The following is an 18,751-nucleotide window of genomic DNA, read 5'->3' on the forward strand; positions in this document are numbered from 1 at the left end:
TGTTTTTTGTTGGCTTAAGTTGTAACCTACCTTACATTCCACACCTATGGGACCAAAATTTTCAAGCTACGTCCGAAAAAAGGAAAAAAACTGCGCCTTTCCCCAAAAAGGAAATATGCATACAAATAATGAGAGAGTCATTACAGGAATATGTTAACATGTCAAGATTGACCAGGTGCTTGTGTTTGCAGCCCACTGCAGTCCAAAGTTAGAAATGCCCTGGCATCCCAGTCTCCCAGAGGCAGTTGGAGTGTGAGATCTCCTCAGGCACACGACCCCTCCTGCATGACTGATCCCTGTAGCACCCTCAGTCACCATCCACATGGCCAGGGCACCAGCGTGAAACCTGGTCTTGAGGGAATGGGTCAAACACTCCTTATCCTCGGTGATTTTGGGAGTAAGAGGAAGGTTGAATAGCAATCTCTATATCAGAAGCTGCCAAAAGTTGGAGCAGCTATTTCTGAATAAGTTTAAGTATTCAGATATGAACAAGGGGCCTACAATAGCACAATGAGGAACTTGAACTGATCTTGGGACCAGAAATTAGTACTGACAGTAAAGACATGATGGGCAATATGGAAACTCTTGTAATTTTGGTCTAAACTGAATATACAGCAAGATGTCACATGAATGATAATTTATCCTAAAATCTTTCTCTCTGACACTAATTTGGTGGTACAGAGCAGTGGATGTAAACTGAATGGATTACACTTGCAAGTATCCTGTATGTAGGAAGCTAGTAGTGATGCCTTGTATCATTTTTCTTAGAGTCTTTGAATAATTTCATATTCTCCCCTCCCCAGTTCCTGGAAACAGAAGGAACTGTACAGAACCTGTACAGAACTTCCAACTTGTTCATTGAACACAACCCAACAACCTAAGATTTATAAACCAGATTAGAGGGGTTTATGTGGTTGGTACAGGTGCCAGTGTATAAAAAAGCCTCTGTGTACCCAGGGGTCAGATCTCCCACTTTATACTTACATGAGCCATAACCAAAACCCCTCAGGGATGAGCTCTGTAGCACTTTCAGGAAGTGCAGTTTTTCCTGATGGTCATTCAGTCATTACCACTTTCCAGCTGGATATCATTCCTTAATTATTCAGCTCTAACAAAGGGTAGGAGTTGGGCTTGTGTTTCAGAGTGTGGACTGAAGGTCTGGGTGCAAACCATTAACGGAGAGCTGAAGGGCACACTGAGAAACAGGGGTTGTAAGAGGGCCAAAAACTCAACAGGGGGCTTTAGAGTGCAAACAGAGGATATGGGACACACTGAGAACAAGATGGAGAGGGACTTCTTACAAGGGCATGTAGTGACAGGACAAAAGGAAATGGCTTTGAACTGAAAGAGAGTGGTTTTAGATCAGATATTAGGAAAACATTCTTTACTGCGAGGGTGGTGAGGCACTGGAATGACTTTCCCAGAGAAGCTGTGGATGCCCAAGCCTGGAAGTGTTCCAGACTAGGTTATGGGGCTCTGAGCAATCTGATCTACTGGAAGGTGTCCCTCCCCATGGCAAGGAGATGAGAACTGGATGATCTTTAAGGTCCCTTCCAACACAAACCATTCTGTGACTACAAAATGCATGGATCCTAAGATTTTAAGACCCCTTAAGTCTCACAGACACTGGAAGAGCCATGATGACTTATGGATACTCCTCAGTAGGTGATGTGAGAGTGTCATTAAAGTAGGAGTTAGGTGTGGGGTAAACTTAAGAATTAAGGTTAACCAAAAATTCACCACAGAACTTGCTGGACATCTTTATCCCACTCCTACCAGCCATGATCCTAGCATATACCAGTTCTCTAAAGGGGGGTAACTGATGGATTGTGTTTTATAGGCAACAGGCATGAAAGCTGGCTTTAGTGCTGCTTTCTGCAAAACAAGGTGGAAATATATGTCACCAGCAAGCTTTGAAGCCAACACAGGTCATCTGTTAACAGCTAAAAGTAAGGTTATGGTAGGAGTTAAAATACAAGAAAACATAAGACAAAGATGATGAAGTCTGGAATTGGTGTGAGGCAGAAGACTTCTTGGTGGCTTCTCAGTTGCTGTAAGGCCAATTGTAAAATCTTATTAGTGGCAATAACAGGATTGTGTTTTCATGAGAACAGTATGGAATAGCAGGCTCTGAATCAAGGGTTCCTTAATTAATCCTGTAATCCTACTGAGAAATTTTGACAGCTAAAGTTGGTTGAGGTGAATTAATCGTATTATTTTGTGGGTGGTTAAGACCCACCACCTTATGTTTATGAAAGTGGATTTTGGGTCTGAAAGCCAAGTCTACTGTGGGAAACAGGGAAGAACCTTATCTGAAGAAAGAATAAAGCATATAGTGAGAGATGGAGCAGTTTATAGTTGGTGTTGGGACCATATAGGCTCCTAAAATAGTTTGGCGAGGCTGTTTTCAGATAACTTGTCTATTCTTTGTCAGAGATAATTTTGAATGATTCATGAATTTTAGGTTCTGCTCTGAAAATGCTGATGAGAAAAGGGTAATTAATAGCAGAAAAGAGGTAGGGACAGGCAAGCCCCAAGCTGGTGAGCAGATCTCTGGAACCAAAGTGGGGTGTCTGGGCCATTACTCTGGTGGTGTTGCCCAGGCTGGTGGAAGGTTAGAGGACTTGTTTATGTGTTAACTTTATGGACTGACTGTCTCATGAGCAAGGGAGGATTTGGAGGTGTTCCTGCTCCTGACTTGAGCCACACCTTCATTTTTCTGACCTGCACAGCTCTGGGTGGCAAGCCAGGGCTCAGCACTCAGGGGCGATGCCAGCAGGAGCCAGAGCAGAGCTCCAGCTTAGCAGCCTCGGGGCAGGGCGTGCGCTGCTCACCAACGTGGCTGCTGAGTTTTGGGGGAACACAGCTGGCTCCTCTCCCCACAGCCAGAGGGGAAATTGGCCACTTTGGCTATGGAAGCTGTACAGACCTATTCACACAATAGCAGATGTCTGGGTTTACCCACCTGGGTGGCAGCACACATGGTGCTCTGGATCTGAGCTCATACCTCTGTGTCACAGCTGGTGAGAAAGCAGCCAGAGTAAATTGCAGGGAGTTTCCCAAATCAGAGAGAATATCATAACAATTGAGGAGCTCTTGGTGTTGCTGTGAGCTGGGGGAAATGAATACAAAATAATTGTATATGCAAAATAATATAACAATAATACTATAATAATAATATAATACAAAATAATTGTTTCCTAATGCCCATCTTTATCCCCTGTATCCTTGGGTTCCAGAGGCTCCCCAGCTGTCTGCAGACCTGCCTTCAACTGTAACATGAATAGCAGGTGGCTGTTCTTACCTTGAAGACAGTGCAGTCTGACCCCAGTGGAAATCTATCCCTGCTAAAATCATTCTCAGACTTATTTCCCTCTTGTTCTGGTCACTGATGGCACAAATTCTTGCACCAAACCCAGGGGCATCACGCATCAAAAGAGAAGATACCCTGCACCTGTCTGCTGGCAGCCCAACAGCAACCAAGCATGAGGGCCACCACTGCTGTGCAGTGCAAGACAATACAGGAAACAGTGTTTTCTCTCTACATTTTCATTTTGCATATGCAAAACAATGCAGGAAACCACTGGGGAGACAATTGGGTAAGAATGGCAGCAATAACCTGGCGTGTATGATTAGTATAGGCGGTTTGAAACACTGTAGATTCAGTTGTGCAAAGAAGAAGTTGCAGTTAGAAAATGTGACTGAGGCATGATAGAGATGAGTCAGAGCTTCCCATGATAAAATGCTGGAAGGAAAGCTCTGAATGCTGATTAGCCAGTAGTGCACATAGAGTAAGACATTTTGTATTATTGATCAAGTTAATGAAAGAAGGGTCTGATACCATGGTGCTCTCTCTTTCAGCACATGTTGTTTCTGGATGTTCCCAGCAACATATATCCAAATTCTTCTTGAAAAAGTGTTGCTTGTCAGACTGAGTTGTGTATGTCAAGTGCCCACCCTTGTAAGAAAGATCACCCTGTAATAATCTTTAATCTTGAATGTACTAATCTATCTCTTGTCTTTCAATCTGCATCACATATTTATCGTTCACATGCATTTCCAGCCTTCCATAAATTAGTCATTATTCTTTATTTGCTCTCTGTACTGCAGGAGTAGGTGGTTAAGTAAGATGCTTGATGCATGGTACTGTGAAACCTGTGTCTCTTGTGGTCAGTTCACTGAACACTCAGGATTTTTCACCTGAAGTCTGATGGCTCACCTGTCTCCCTGTTCTCTGCACAAGAGAAATTGCTATACTGCTGAAGATTCCTTGTACTGGAAAATTGTTTAAAAGGATGATAACTGGTGCATGGAGGCACCAGGAGTTTAAAAAAAATTATGTAGATGACACAGGAATTTTTAACAGCCCTTTCTGGACACTCTTTGGAATCAGCCAGGTTAGGTCTGTGACTCCTTAGGGCAACATCTTTGCAAGTCATCTAATGACATGCTGAAATGGAACTACTGTGTATGACTGTAGTTAGATAATAAGCAGCAAACAACAAGAGCTTTATAATGACATGCCTGAATGAGGTGTGTATTACTATGTGTTGGTGGGGCTTAAAGAAGGAATTTCCACCAGAACTGTAAAAGTGGTCTAAAGGTCCATGAATTAATTCATTATTTTAAAAATCAAAATTTCAGTGTTGTGATTGGGGTGTGTATATCACATTGTGGTTTTGCAGGGAAACTGTAGCCCAGTTTTCTCATGTCTCATTTCTCCTTTTTGAACAGAACCTCCCACAGTGCACCATGGAATATGACTTTGTATTACAATTCTCTTTTCTCTTGGTCTCCAGCTGGGAGCATGACTAATAGAGAAGAATCAGAGCACAGTGCATCAAAATATCATTGCAGAAGGAAAATATTTCCTCCTGCTTTAGGATTTTTCCCAAATGCTGAATTTTTAAATGAAGACTCTAAAATGAAGAAGCTAAACATTTTCCTTTGAGTAAAGTTCTTCTATTATGTCTAAATTGCCTCTGATACCCGTCTCTTTCCAAAGACAAAACATAGACTCTGAGATAATTTTTATTTTTCAAGGTGATGTATCTTGAACACAAGTGCAAAACAAGCTCATGCAGTGGGTTTACTGCATGAAGTCAGAAGGTCACTGAATGAAAACACTGAACTGTCTCTTCTATCAAGTGTACATATATACATGGGGTGGGTCTAGAGTCCTAAAATACAAAAAAGGCCATTATATTTTCTAAAAAATGAAATTGTTAAGGTGTAGCAAGAGTACAGGACAATGACTCTGAGGGTAGAAATCATGAGGCCTGGGATTACTCTGTTTCAGACTGCCTCAACATCATCAAAATTCCTCCTCTGCAAAATGGGAGTAGCATGGGAGCACTGGGAGTCCAGCTTCAAATCTGTGAGACACTTATCTAACACAGTAATAGAAATACTAAAAATACAAGGAATTTACCCACTGCTTCAACCTCACAAGAACAATAAGAAATTAGTTTGAGCCTCTTACAGGAAAAACAAGGGATCTTGGCTTTTTCTTTACATATTTTCACCTTTTTCAACTTTCACCTTTATACCTTTGACAGAAATGGGACTAGATGCTAAGCTATGGTAGTCATCACATAGAAATCCATGTCATTAAACCACATCATAATTCAGGCCCTGCACTGTGGAGGGATAGAATATAAGAGAATAAGTGCAGAAGGCAATCTCACCCCTATGGAGTTGCAGCTGTACCAATCACCAAAGGTTAGGAACAGGCCTGCCCTTGACAGGCCACAGCTGGGTCCAATAAGAAGCAGAGTGCTAAAAAAGGGTGGGTTAGCTGGGTGAGGAGAGAGTTGGTGTTTGTTGGCTGTGCTGTGAGGTGCTGCATGTGAGACATCACTGAGAAGGTATGGAACTTTTGCAGTAAAATGCCAACACTGCATGTGAAAAAAAGCTGTTCTTGAGGACTTTGAGTTCAGGATTTCTGTCTCCTACAGTGATGTAGTAGTACATCTTGCCAAAGTTATAGCATAAGCACCTATATTGGCTGGGTCATCAGTTTGCTTTCAGAAACAGCATTGACTTGTACTCTTTTACTCATAGTTTGATTTGGTAACAAAGTATTTGCCCTGCAGAGTTGAGATAACACTACATAAGCTGTGCTGTGGACAACAACCAACTGAATTGCAGCTGGAGATAAAGAACCTGAAATTCTGTGGTTTTAGGCATTCCACTTCTTCCTCTTGGATTAAAACATAAATTTCCTTCTTCCTCTGAGCTGGAGGGATTAAAGACACCACTGTTTTCTCTTTCCTTAATAGACTTCAACAACTAAAATATTGAGTCAACTGAAGTTTCTATTTTCTTTATTTAATAGAAAATATTTTCCTTGAATTTAGATGTTCCAGGGACTACTGCTGCTTCTATTTACTGCTGAATACATTTCCCGGGACTGCATTTTTTTATTCCTGGTCATACTTTACCTTTTAATGGCAAGCACCCATGATTTTCCCTGCCCTATGAGCAGCACACCAGCATCTGGTGTGGCTCTTAGCCATGCAGTAAGTGTTGCTGATCACAGTGCAGGCAGGTGCAGGTGGGGCTCCAGGGCATGTCCTGGGGGGCAGCTGTGTCTGCTGGTGCACCCACAGTGGGATGGGGTGGGCCTGATAGAGCTGTGCAGTGTAGAAATGCTCAGGTTACCACCAGCCCCCGTGTCACTACATTTCTCTTCCCAGAGAAAAGCAAGGCACAATTCTTCCCAAGAATGTGTCTGGGTTTCACGTTCTCTGAACCTCAGAGAACGAAAAAACAATTCTTATCTCATTTACTGCTCCTGTGTTTGCTCACAAGTGGAGTGCATCATGGAAGACTGTTTACCTGAAGGGAATTGGTAATTGGATTCTGGTGTGAGTGTTTTGGTTCACTGGCCGATTGAATCCGTGTGTGTGTCGGGACTGTTGGCTGACTGTCACGAGATGCTGGGCAGTGGAGTGCAGCTCAGTGCTTGGCAGAGTCAGTTTGGATGTAACGTAATATAGTATAGAATAATATAGTAATTAATTAGCCTTCTGATAAGGGGGAGTCGTCCTCATCATTCCTCCCCTTCATTGGGGGTGAAAATATCACCTATACCCCCAGGCCAACACAGTCCCACGGGACGTAGCCCTGGCAACAAAGCACTCTGACTGCACTTTCACTGCTCGCAAGGCACCTACACAAAAAAGACTGAAGGCTGGTGGCTCTGTATCATCTATCCTGTTTCTCTTTCTCAGTATCTTTTATTTTCTCTCTCTCTCTGATCCTGGCTTAATCTCTTAATGCCTTGTTGTGGTTTACGTGCACCCACACTCCCACTGACAAATCCATGTTTTCAGGGAGGTGGACAAGCAGAGTTTACAAGCATGACTCAGGGCGCGCTTAAATACGCTTAATAAGTTTTCTGCAACTGTGTTATGTGGATTGTTCTGCTGTGGTACAGAGAGATCAGACTCTAATCTGAGACATATTCTTAGCAAAGCTATTTCCTAGTCCGCTTCCAACTAGGGGTCGATGGAAGGAGATGAGAGGTGTCAGGCACAGAGCTCCTCCTCAGCAGGCCAAGTGTAGCAATCACCCAGGTGACTGTGTAGCACATAATATGCATGATATTTATATCTTGCCAAAATTAAACTTAGTACTCTCCCAGGTGAAGAAAGGCTTGGTTTCTGGCATTGGGGTATTTTTTTGAGGGACAGAGATGAGGGAGGGAAGAATCAGCAAGAGACTAGAATACAGTTGATTGTATATAAGCCATATGAATCAGAGGAAAAAAGTAGATTAAGAGATTTGTAAAATAACCTGATAATCTGTATTTATTTTTTTTTTCTGGAAAGTTTTGGAGACATTGTGATGGCTGAAGACCAGAATCAGAGCTGTCTTTTGACACTGCACAGAGATGGAGTGCCAGCATCCAGAGGTGGGAGGTAGCTCCAGTGACAGAGTCCTGAAGCAGAGCCTCCTGCAGCACCATCAGGATGGCATGGCAGTGGGGCTCACCCCTCACATGGCACATGAGTCACTGGAGTCCGTGTGTCCTGCGCCATGGCTGTTGGTTTGACCCTGCTGGGACAGAGGAGGCAATATTAATAGATGCTGGCCAGAATCTGTAAACATGGGGTGGTTTTTGTTGCTATCACCTGTGATAGTCTCAGTGGGCATCTACTAGTTCTGTTTTGGCAGAGCTAAACTACACTACAGCATGTGTGAGCCCAAAACCAGGGAATGAGCCCCAGGTGCTGCCTGATCCCAGCTAACTAGTTTTACAAGGGCTTCTTGCATCCTCTCAGCTACTTAAGCAAGTGGCTATCTGCACCTCTGGATGGGATCAGGGTGCAGGCTCTGAATACAAAAGCTTTGTATGGTATATAAAACACAAACTCTTCTGAAGGGCAAGCTCAAGTCAGGATGGAATGAGAACATGTCTTAAATGCCACCTAAATTCTAGCTTCTGTTCAGGTACTTTATTCAAACAAGGCTTAAATTCTTCAGTCTTCACATTTTCGTCAGCTGGGAAGAAACAGCTGAGGGGTGGTGCTGCCTGTTCCATAATTGCAAATGTAAATCCTTCTTGGGATGATCATTAAACTGTAGGTGTGTGATTCCTGAAGGAACATTGTGCCAGGCAAAACAAGGCCAGGCTTTTCAAGCATTCATCTCCTTGTGTCAGTGGTGAAACAGACTTCCCTGGTGGGAAACATGTGATTGATTAAGCCTAATTATCCCTTCTGGCTTCCAAGAACAGGCTTTAGGTTAATGCAAGAGGAGATGCAGTCTCTGCCCCAATTCACAGCCAAGAGCACTTCCCCACTGCAGTGACTGGCATGGTCAGTGACTGGCAATACTCATATTCTCTCTTGTTCCTCACACATCTCAAATACACCATCATACCACAGGCACATCACCCCCTGGTATCGCTCTCAGACATGGCTGTTGTAGCACCACGAGGCAAATTACATGTTTGTGCACTTCAAAGCCTTTCTTTCCATAGAAAGTATTGCCTAAGAGTCAGAATTCTCTGGAATAGGCACACTTGGCCCCTCTCTTCTGGGTCATTTCTTTCTTGTATATCAAAGCCAAGCTCAGATGAAGATTTGGAAACACTTCTGGGGAAAGGAGGGGAAGCAATTCTTTTTTTGGGTGTCTGCCCTGATCTTTTCTGCTCTTGGATAGCTGCACAATCTGATGGCTGTAGAAGCCAGAGATGTTCTCCTGGGGCTGGGCAAAGGCCTGGGGTGCTGAATTGACTACTCAACAGCTGATTTGAAAACAAACAGACCTTAAAATAGTATTTCTGCCATTCCACTGGCTGCAAACTTTCAGCCCTGTGTTGAATTGGACTAAGCAGAATGAGCAAAATAAGCAGTACTGAAATTACTCTTCTGCCTCCTTTGTCCACCATATTACTCCTGTGTCCACAGCTTTGGGTGTTTCTATTTCTCTCTTCCTTCTTTATGGCTTTTTTTTTTTTCCTGCTCTGTCCTTTCATCATTTCTGCAGCTCTCCCTTGAGGCATTCACTTTCTTCTTTTGAAAGCCTGAAGTACCAGACAAGACTTGAGAGACTGGGAAAATGGAAAGAAGAATGATCCAAACTTAAAAAACTCTGAGGTAAAGAGGCACGGGACTTAGTTCCTTCAGTGAAGACAGAGCCATCAAAGCATGAGTAAAACCAATATGGAGAGTGTGGAGAGTGCAGGCATTTTCAGCATTTCCCTGCCACATCCTCTCTGCATTTCTACTCACTACTCTGATCATAACCTGCTTCAGACCCATCTCCTGTCACACCACCAGCAATTAAAGTTCTTCTCAGTCTACATGCTCATTTCAAACTCACCCACTGGCTCCAGAGGGCTGCCTTCACCCTCTCTTACCATGTGCTCCTTCTACATCAGGGAGAAAATTTATTTTTGTCCAATTGTTTATGTAAAGTCTTTATTTGCTAGAGGTCTTCCAGGACACAGACATATGCTCAAAATGTGGAATCTCAGAAATTTCTTCTCTTTCCTAATTTAGGCAGAAAAGAAAACCACCTCTGTCACCTTAACCCTTTAGATACACTGAGCACTGAAGAAATGCTACCTTTTGGGAGGCAATATGCTGTCCCTCCAGTTACACCATCAGCCCCAGAGCTTGTCCAAGGGCATGTGGTGACCTGCCTCAGCTTTATCCTTTACTTTCCTCCCCCATGGCTCATCTACAGACTTGGAACACCACTAACACACTTGGTAAAGGAGTCAGGAGCTGGACTAGCTGGGGGTCCCTCACCATGAGCATGGAAGCTGCCATGAATGTCTGCAATTCTTCACATACACAAGTACCATTATCTGCAAAAAGCAGCATGCTGGTGCTTTTTGAGACAAAAATAATTATGTCTAACACATATCTTAAACATTTGGATTACCACAGCAGCTCCCACTGAAACCTGCAGCAAAGCTCATCCTTTGGCTTAACTGAGAGCAGGACCCAGCCTGACACTTGTTTGAATGTTGACTTACACTTTTTGTTCTGAAAAACTGAGGTAAACTGCCTGTGAAGCACAGTCTTTTCCTCCAGTTAGGAAATGATATGATTACTTCTGTTGGACGTTATCTAGAAGTGTCAGAGTGACGTGGCCTGGCTGACAAGAGTGTATCACCTCTAGCATGACAGTGAAACTGGGCTGGAAACTGATCTGGTGCCAGAGGACTATGGCTTCTGCAGTAAGCCTGGAATAAGAAGAGGCAGAAAATCCAAAATCCCGAATACTTTCAGGAAAGAATATGGTCAGCCTAAAGATGGGATTTTTGGGGGGTTTTTTAAATTGCAATAACAAGAAATTGAGCTTTGCAAAGAGCTCCCTTCTAGTCCTGCATTCCTTCTTGAGCACATTAATGATCTTACTTCAGTGTAGTGCAAAAAAAAAAAAAAGCCAGCGTATTCTTCTGCCCTTGGGGATTCTGGATTCAAGCACTTTTTGTGCAGGAGTGGTACTAATAAACCTGCTTATTTGGCTTTAATCTAGTTCATGAGTATGTCTGTGACTTTCCATTCCTGTACAACCAGTGGAGCCTTCAGCATCCCATTTGCTTCACTTTTCAGGTCTGACAAGCAGGAGTTGTGTGAGAAAGAAGGTGGCTGTCTCCTGTGAGTCCCTGGAGACCAGAGCAGCCTCAAACAACTGTAACAGCAAGAATGCACCCCACAGTGCCCACAGTTCCTCCTTCACAGGAAACAAAAACCACATGAGGCTGCCACAAGGCTCACGTTCAGCCCCAGCAAGGAGGACATGGGGATGGGAGGTGTGGGCACCATGAGCATAACGCAGGAGTCTTAGCAAACGCCTCTGAGCCACTTTGCTTATGAGAGAAGACAAATAATTTGAATTATAATACTGGTTGACTCATTGTTTTAAATCAATGCCACCTAGTAGTCAATTTTTTTCTGTGTCTTTTTTAATAAATAGAGTATGCAAATAAGTATTTTAATGGCCTAAAGAGCTTCTGCCATTTTATTCAAAACTCAGCAATCAAATGCACCAAAATCAAGATTTTGTCCCAAACTTAATTTTTTTATAGAGCAATGGTAGGGTTTTAGTCTTACTTAGATTCTCTAAAAATGCCCTTGAGCATTCACTGCTAGGTCTCTGAAAGCAGACTGATAAGGTGCTCACCTTTGTTGACAGGAGATAACCCAGGACACACACATGGCAAGGTCACAGTGACAAAGCTGAGTGCTCAGCCCTTCCTCACAACAGAGGCATTGAGGCCAAGTCCCCTTGCCTTGAGACACAGCCTCAGGGAGCACAAGACCAGGGCACATCCAAGCTCTCCCCTTTGATGGATATAGAGAATCAACTGAAATCATCCCACCGGAGCTGGAGAGATTAGTGCTGCGCCCCCAGTTGGGTCCTTGGAAGCAAATTACAGCAAAGTTCATGACTTGTGGAAGATGTAGGACCTATTCCCACCAAACTTTGACCATTTTCAGCTGGTATTACCATAAATGGGGTAAAAAATGCTTGGTACTTTGTGCTTTTCCAAGTCTATGGAAATATGAGTAAACTACTACTTTTGCTAGATAGCAAAAGGCAAAAGATTGAATGGATACTGTGAGTTATCTTTACATTCTTTTACATATCTCTATTAACACAGGACAGTAATTACCATTTTAACACAGAGAGACACAGATCACTGATCAATGACTTTGTATTCTCTAAAAAATCACAAACTGCTCAGTTACATAAACAAGACCTTATCCAGATGCTGATTTTTTTCTTTGATGGTAGTTATGATTTTATTAGATTGGTTTCCACTTTAGGTACCTAGTAGCTGATGAAGCACATTGTAATTTGGGTATTTGCCAACATGGTTATATTTCCTGGGTCTTTATCAAATACCTCAAAAGAGGAGAAGCATCTTATATTAGTTTGGTTTCAGTGGGATGGAGGATTTCAAGAAATTAAGGTCTCTCAAACTGTTTGCTAAGGGCTCTGGGAGCAACAATGCAATCAGTATTTTCAGTAATTACCTAATTTTTAACTCACTCATAGTTCTCTCCAGTTTGATCTTGTTCATCACTGTCTAAAAGTGGCCCCAAAATGAAGCTTGACCTCACCACAGTGGCCAGTGCCATGACATTCCTCATCTTTGCTGTGCTGTCAGACTCACAACCCCTGTGAAACAGAGGCTTCCTGCATTGCTGCCGCTCAGGCTCCTGTGCATTTCTGCTTCATTCAGCATCACTAGCAGTGCAAAACCCCCGGCCTCCTTCTCTGTCAGGGCATGAAAGAAGATGAGAATTGGAGAAACCATTCAGAGAGCCCTGCAGAAAGCCTTAATGCATGGGACATGGGAGCAAGGTGAGAACAGAAACAGAGCCAGGATGGGTTGGAAACCCAGAGGTTTAGTTTCACCCTCTTGAAGGGATGCACTCTGCACATGGATGAGTTTTTCAGATTTTTGAAGACAACAAAGACAGCAAATTGCTACATGGTATTATCCAAGAAGAGTCACAGTCTTCAGCACAAGTGGATTTGAGAGGGAGGTGATACCAGGGGCAGGTGGTGGTGTCAGATTTGCAGTGTGACAAAACCAAGCATTATGCCATTGGTATGGGAAATAAGTTTTTGAGGGGGGAAAAAAGTAAACTTCACCTTTTTTTTGTTTTCAAAAATAGTCCAATTTTTGTGGTGAAAACCCCATTTGTCAATGAATTTGGGATTTCTTGGAAAACCACCCAAACCCACTAAATCTTTTAAATTTAAATAAGATATAGCATTTCACATCTCAAAAAAATGAAGCGCAGGTGGGTACAGAACAGGAAGCTGATGCTTGGGCATTGCAGGAATAAGGAGTGAAGGAAGGAATGCGTAATCCTCCCTACCAGGTAGGCACCCTGCCCCTGGCTAGAATATTAAAATCACACAAGGTCCTTGCCAGAGTGATCCAAGGGAAATTTCCTCCCAGTCTCTGCCCCAGCTGCACAAGCCAGCTGAGCAGACTAAAAGGGGCAGAGAAGCCAGCTCCGGCACAGAGGGCACTGGCGCCAGCCCAGCCTGGTTCCTGCACCTGTGACAGGCTGGGGGCAGAGTAGGGCAACCTCGGATGTATTCAGCTTCCTGGGACACCTGCCTGACAATGAGACACAGAGCCAGCACTATCCCTACACTGGGAAAATTGTTGGTGTCAGGGGAAATCCATACTTACAGAGGAAACTGCATTCATTTCCAAATTTCAGAGTTGCAGGAGGAAAGTAGCAGGAAAGAAACACTGACCCTTCCTGTAGGTTGGCAGGTCCACACATCCAGCCTTCTGCCCATCTCTGGTGGGATTTGTGGTGAATGTGGCAGATTAGAGGGTGAATGTGCAAAAACCTTCAGCAAGGAGAAACTTATGTGCAGCTGAAGTGCCAAAATCTCCTGTCTAAAGACTGGAGATCTTTTCTCCCTGTTTTCTCCCTGACTATTTTCTCCCTGCAGATCATCATTAGCAAAGCCTTTCACATCACCTCCAGCTCCCAGTCACCTATTCCTGCCCGTTCTCTGCAAATCCAGCTTTTTCTCCCAGTCTTTCTTCCTTGCTGAGGAGCAAAGCCCATCTCTCTCCTGTGCTTGCTGTTACAGGGATGTGGTGGGGGCCAAAAACTGCAAGAAGGTGGGGACCAGGGTTCACAGATTCACAGAATATCCTGAGTTGGAAAGAACCCACAAGGATCATAGAGTTCCACTCTCAAGTAAATATCCCACACAGGGACTGAACCCACAGGCTCTGTGTTATCAGTACCATGCTCTGAGCAGCTGAGCCTGTCCCAGGGTCAGGGTCCTCCTGCCCCAGCAGCAATGAGGCTGCCGATCCTGGCGTGTGCGCCAGGAGTTCATGGCCACTGCTCTAGCTCAAATACGCATAGAAATACGAGATAGGCAAGCACATCTTCCTCGGGAACTGCCCACAGCAAGGGCATGGGGCGGTGCTTTGTGAAGCCACAGCCCTGCCTCCTGCTCCATTTGAGCCCACCGTGAGCCAGCAGCCACTGACAGGCACTATTTGTTCCTCCTCCTTCAGCAGTGACACCTCTGGAAGCGTGCAAGTAAAGAAGGGAAAGTTCATCAGGGAGCAGATGTAGAATCAGAGGTGCCAGCCAGACTGTGCAACCACTTGGGAGTCTGAGGATGGAGAAAGGTGCCTGTGGAACTGGGAAGAGCTCTGATTGCAGTTCTGTTCCCCCATCAGCGTGCAGTACTCTTGTGTTATGGTACATTTAGGACATTTACCAATGCAAGCCATGGAGCAAGAGCATCCCCTCACAGGGGTGCCCCTGGCTGCAGGGCCCCCAGACACCCCTCAGTGGGTAGCCAGAGGCAGTCCATGCCCTGGAGACTGCCCAGCTTCTGGAGGCTGTGGGACCCCAAGGGAGGCCCAGGAGCCCAGCACGTCTCCTGTGGCTCTGCTTCCCATGACCCAGTGGCCCTGTGGAACAATTGCATCAAGCTGCTTCTGTCCTGCATCCCAGGGGAGGGGGCAAACTTTGAGCACTGCAGGCAGCTGTGGGAGCCTGTGGGTTTGCAAATCCTCACACTTGTGTAGGAATGGCAGAGTCAGTTATGCATGTTTCACGCACAGGACAGATGAGTTCCAGAGTCAGTGAATGACTGCCTGTTTTGGTTAGGCTGGCTGCACTTGTAAGCAAGCATCTTGTTAAGTGGTGAGAAATTAAGACAGCTGTACCTCTGTTAACCAAAAGCAGGAGGCAAAGCAGGAATTTCTAGCAGCACCTTTTCAAGCAAGGTCAGAACATGTTACAGATCTGTCCAAACACTAGTGCCAAGTTTTATGGGGCCAGTAAAATAGTTTGTATTACTTCAAGATTCAAAATGAGGATTGCAGATTACTCTTCCACTGCTTATAAACCCAGGTAAACTCCAGGAGTGTTCATGGGTGGACCAGGTCCAAACTTAGAAGTACTTTAGGATTTCCTTAATTTGTGTGCACCTTTTGTTTAATAAGCTGTCTTTAAGTTTTAAATAGCACTCTTTTTTATTTTCCTTTTTAACTGGATGTGTTTCTGCCAGGGCACCATGTGTTTCCCCTGCACAGTGACTATTAACTTTCACAGATTTCCATCCCACAGATATTTTAATGAGGTTCTTTGCCAACACACTTGCTGCTGCCATCTTCTTTTAAAGCTTGACCATGGAAGGTCAATGGATTAACACAGCGATCTCCAGAAACAGGAGAATGAGTGCCAATCTCTCCTGTGTCTGGAAGGGATCTTTAGCTGTCCTGCATGGGGAGGAAGTGGTACAGGAGTCCCATCTCCCTCTTACCTTTGGTGAAACGTCTGTTTATATTCTCATTTGGCTGGGAATAAAATTCAAGAGGATTCAACTACTCACCTGCTTGTTAGGATGCTGATGGGATTTGAATCCACTTTCTCTGAGGATGAGAGTCTCATTCCCCTGCCCAAGGTGCAGGGCAGGGGTCTGAATGCCAGGTGGGAACATATCTGCATACTGTGTCTGTGCTTAAAAGGGAGCAACCCCAGCCCAGGTACCCCTCAGAGATGGGACTGTGCCAAGATCCTTCCCAGAAGGGAAGCCCAAAGGCACTCCCATAACTACAGCAACCCGTGGAGAGGGGCTGTTGGGGAAAGCCATGGGAAAAAGAGAGATTAAAAACCAGAAAATAAAAGTTTTATTGCTGCTGCATATAAAAGAACACCACAAAAATGTGTTAACAGAGCAGTTGCACAGCAGGGTTTTCCCATGTCTAAGGCATATGGAAACTCTGTGAGTCTCTTCATCAGCACACAAAGTTCTGACCCAGCTGTGGTGCTGCAGCACAGCCAAAGCTGTTCTGGCTTGTGAGGGAACCTCCCAGCAAGGGGCTGAGCACTGCTCACACTTGGCATCAGGCTGTTGCACTCCATTCATCCAGCAAGACATCTGCAACCTCACTGTTCCAAGGTTTTCTGCTATGATGTCTTTTGAATGAAAACAAACTATGAAGAACTGCTGGTTCACACTATTTAAAACCACAGAACTATAAAAAGTTTTCTTCTATATGGAAAAAGTATATTTTCAGAGAGGTAAATCCTGCTCTCCTCTCCTCCAGTGCCAATGGGAATCTGGCCTATTACCACTGAAGCCATGAGCTGCAGCAAGAACAAAAGAATATTTAGAGATAGTTCTGCCTTTTCCATGCCTTCTCATTGGAGTGGAGATGTTATATTAAAACTCACATATTTAAACTTGAACACATCAAAAAAAGTCAATGTATCAGAAATCAAATTGTTCTTGTAAATAAATATATTCTGATCTGCAGTATTCCATTTGCAGGGCTGTATTATTAGCATACACCTTCACAACTTGAATTGTAACATTATTTTCATTGAAGGTTGGAATTAATCTTTCAAGCCTTGCAGCTGAAGTACAATTTTCTCACAGAGCTAAGAGGCAGGTGGGCTGCTAGGGACTCTGCTGTGGTTTTACCACTGTCTAAGGGAGACAGGTTTGATTGTCTGAACTGCCAGTCCTCAGAACAACTCAGAAGCTCTCACATGCATCTCTTCAGGGCCAGAGTCACAAGTCAGGTTGCACCACCATGAATTGGCCTCACAAGAATCTAAATTATCTCCTACTGTCTAAATTATCTCCTTCTTGCAGGAGACAGGCAAGAACAGGTATAACCTGAAAAACTTTGGATACTTCCAAGTTCAATTAGTAAGAATTCTCTAGTCTGGAGCAAAAGCAAGGGCTGAGGTTGGAATGGCCAGACTGACATATTCAGGAAGCTTTTCTCTTGATCAACATGAGCTCAGAAAAACTTGCTGCTCTGTTCCCAGGACCAAATGCTGCTCTGTTCTGATTTGACTAGCCCCCAGCTAACACACCTCATTGGAAGTGGACACCAGTACATCACAATGAGCCCTTCAACAGGCTCTAAGCAGCAAGGGACCCTTGATTATTAGAGAAGGCAACTTGTTTCTGTGAAGTCTTCCCTTGGAAGATCAGAACACCCTTAACTCACTCTGATCTCTTCATGTTTTTACTCTGCATGTAAACGTAACTGATTTATACTAGGAATATCTAGTAATTCTACAGTAACTGTCATTTCTCCCAGCTCTAAAGCAGGAAAATCAAGTCTCTTGATTCACTACACCACGTTGCTACATGAGGTGTGTCTGTCTCTTGGAAATGGAAAACACATGGTCAGACCCATGGGCTATTTCTCCAAAAAGGGTGAGAGGATCTCTACTTTTGTCCACAGGGAAGTGTGCTTCTCTAGAGGTGAGCCAAGAGAGAGAACAGCACTGCGGGGAACTGAGTCATTATGTGTCTGTATGCCACTCTGAGAAGAAAATGGGAGGAACAGAATTTAAAGACAGAACAATTTCTTTGTTCCTTCAAAGTGCATGCTCTCTTAGAAACTCCTGGGCTTCTCACAGGTAACAGCATCCTGTTTCTTCATGATGCCCAGACTGTAAAGATTAGATGCAAGTGAGGCATTGTGTCCCCACATTTAAACAGCTAGCTGAATCCAGACCTCGGAGAATAAGGGTATTATGTTTCCCAAGACGAGTGTTTTTATGTGAAAACGCATGCTACTTATATATAAAACACCCAATGGAAATCTTCCTAAACCTACACAACACAAGGAGCCTGTGCTCTCCTTGACACAAGGGGGGTGTCTAATGATGCTAGAAGACAAACTAACATTACAGAATAAGCACGGAGACACACTGGTACTTGAAGGAACACTGTGACAGAGAACCCCATCACTAAAGGGTCATAAAAAAGGTCATCAAGAAGTCTGTTCCTTGTCTTGTTTGTGAAACAAGAGCTGTAAACCACAGCTGTGCAGAACTGAAGAACCACAGGTGAAGATATGCAGCCCTCTCAAGAGCAGCAGAGAGCACGTGATCCTCAGGCACACAGCAGGGCTGTGCTGCTGCCCTCAGGTCCCCTGCAGCAGCTCCCACGTTACAGGCAATTACAGGCACATTCTGCCTATTAGGTGAGCATGGGCCCCATCCAATTAAGTCTGACTAATGACAGCTAAGAATCATTATATGGAAACCCTGGATCAACAGGTTCTTTTTAAGAAAAGGAGATTAATTAAAAAAAAAAATCTCTGAAGACCAAATTCCCTGGATTGACAAATACTCCAGCTCTATCAAGAGAAACTGATCCACAAAGCATGTCTCATGCTGCTTTGGACAAAGGACTGCTCACATGCTGAGCACTAGAAGCAAACAGAAATGTGTGCTGACTCACC

General features: G+C 44.1%; 1 long non-coding RNA gene across 1 annotated transcript; it reads left to right on the top strand.

Moving 5' to 3' along the window:
• The first annotated feature begins 5,795 nt into the window (after positions 1-5,795).
• LOC135444865 (uncharacterized) lies at positions 5,796-11,464 on the top strand. Its single transcript, XR_010439327.1, has 3 exons — positions 5,796-5,867; positions 7,836-7,918; positions 11,079-11,464. It is a non-coding gene; the product is annotated as an uncharacterized LOC135444865 (long non-coding RNA).
• Positions 11,465-18,751: the final 7,287 nt, after the last annotated feature.

This window comes from Zonotrichia leucophrys, chromosome 3 (genome assembly GCF_028769735.1).
Source record: "Zonotrichia leucophrys gambelii isolate GWCS_2022_RI chromosome 3, RI_Zleu_2.0, whole genome shotgun sequence".
NCBI classification, from domain to species: Eukaryota; Metazoa; Chordata; class Aves; order Passeriformes; family Passerellidae; genus Zonotrichia; species Zonotrichia leucophrys.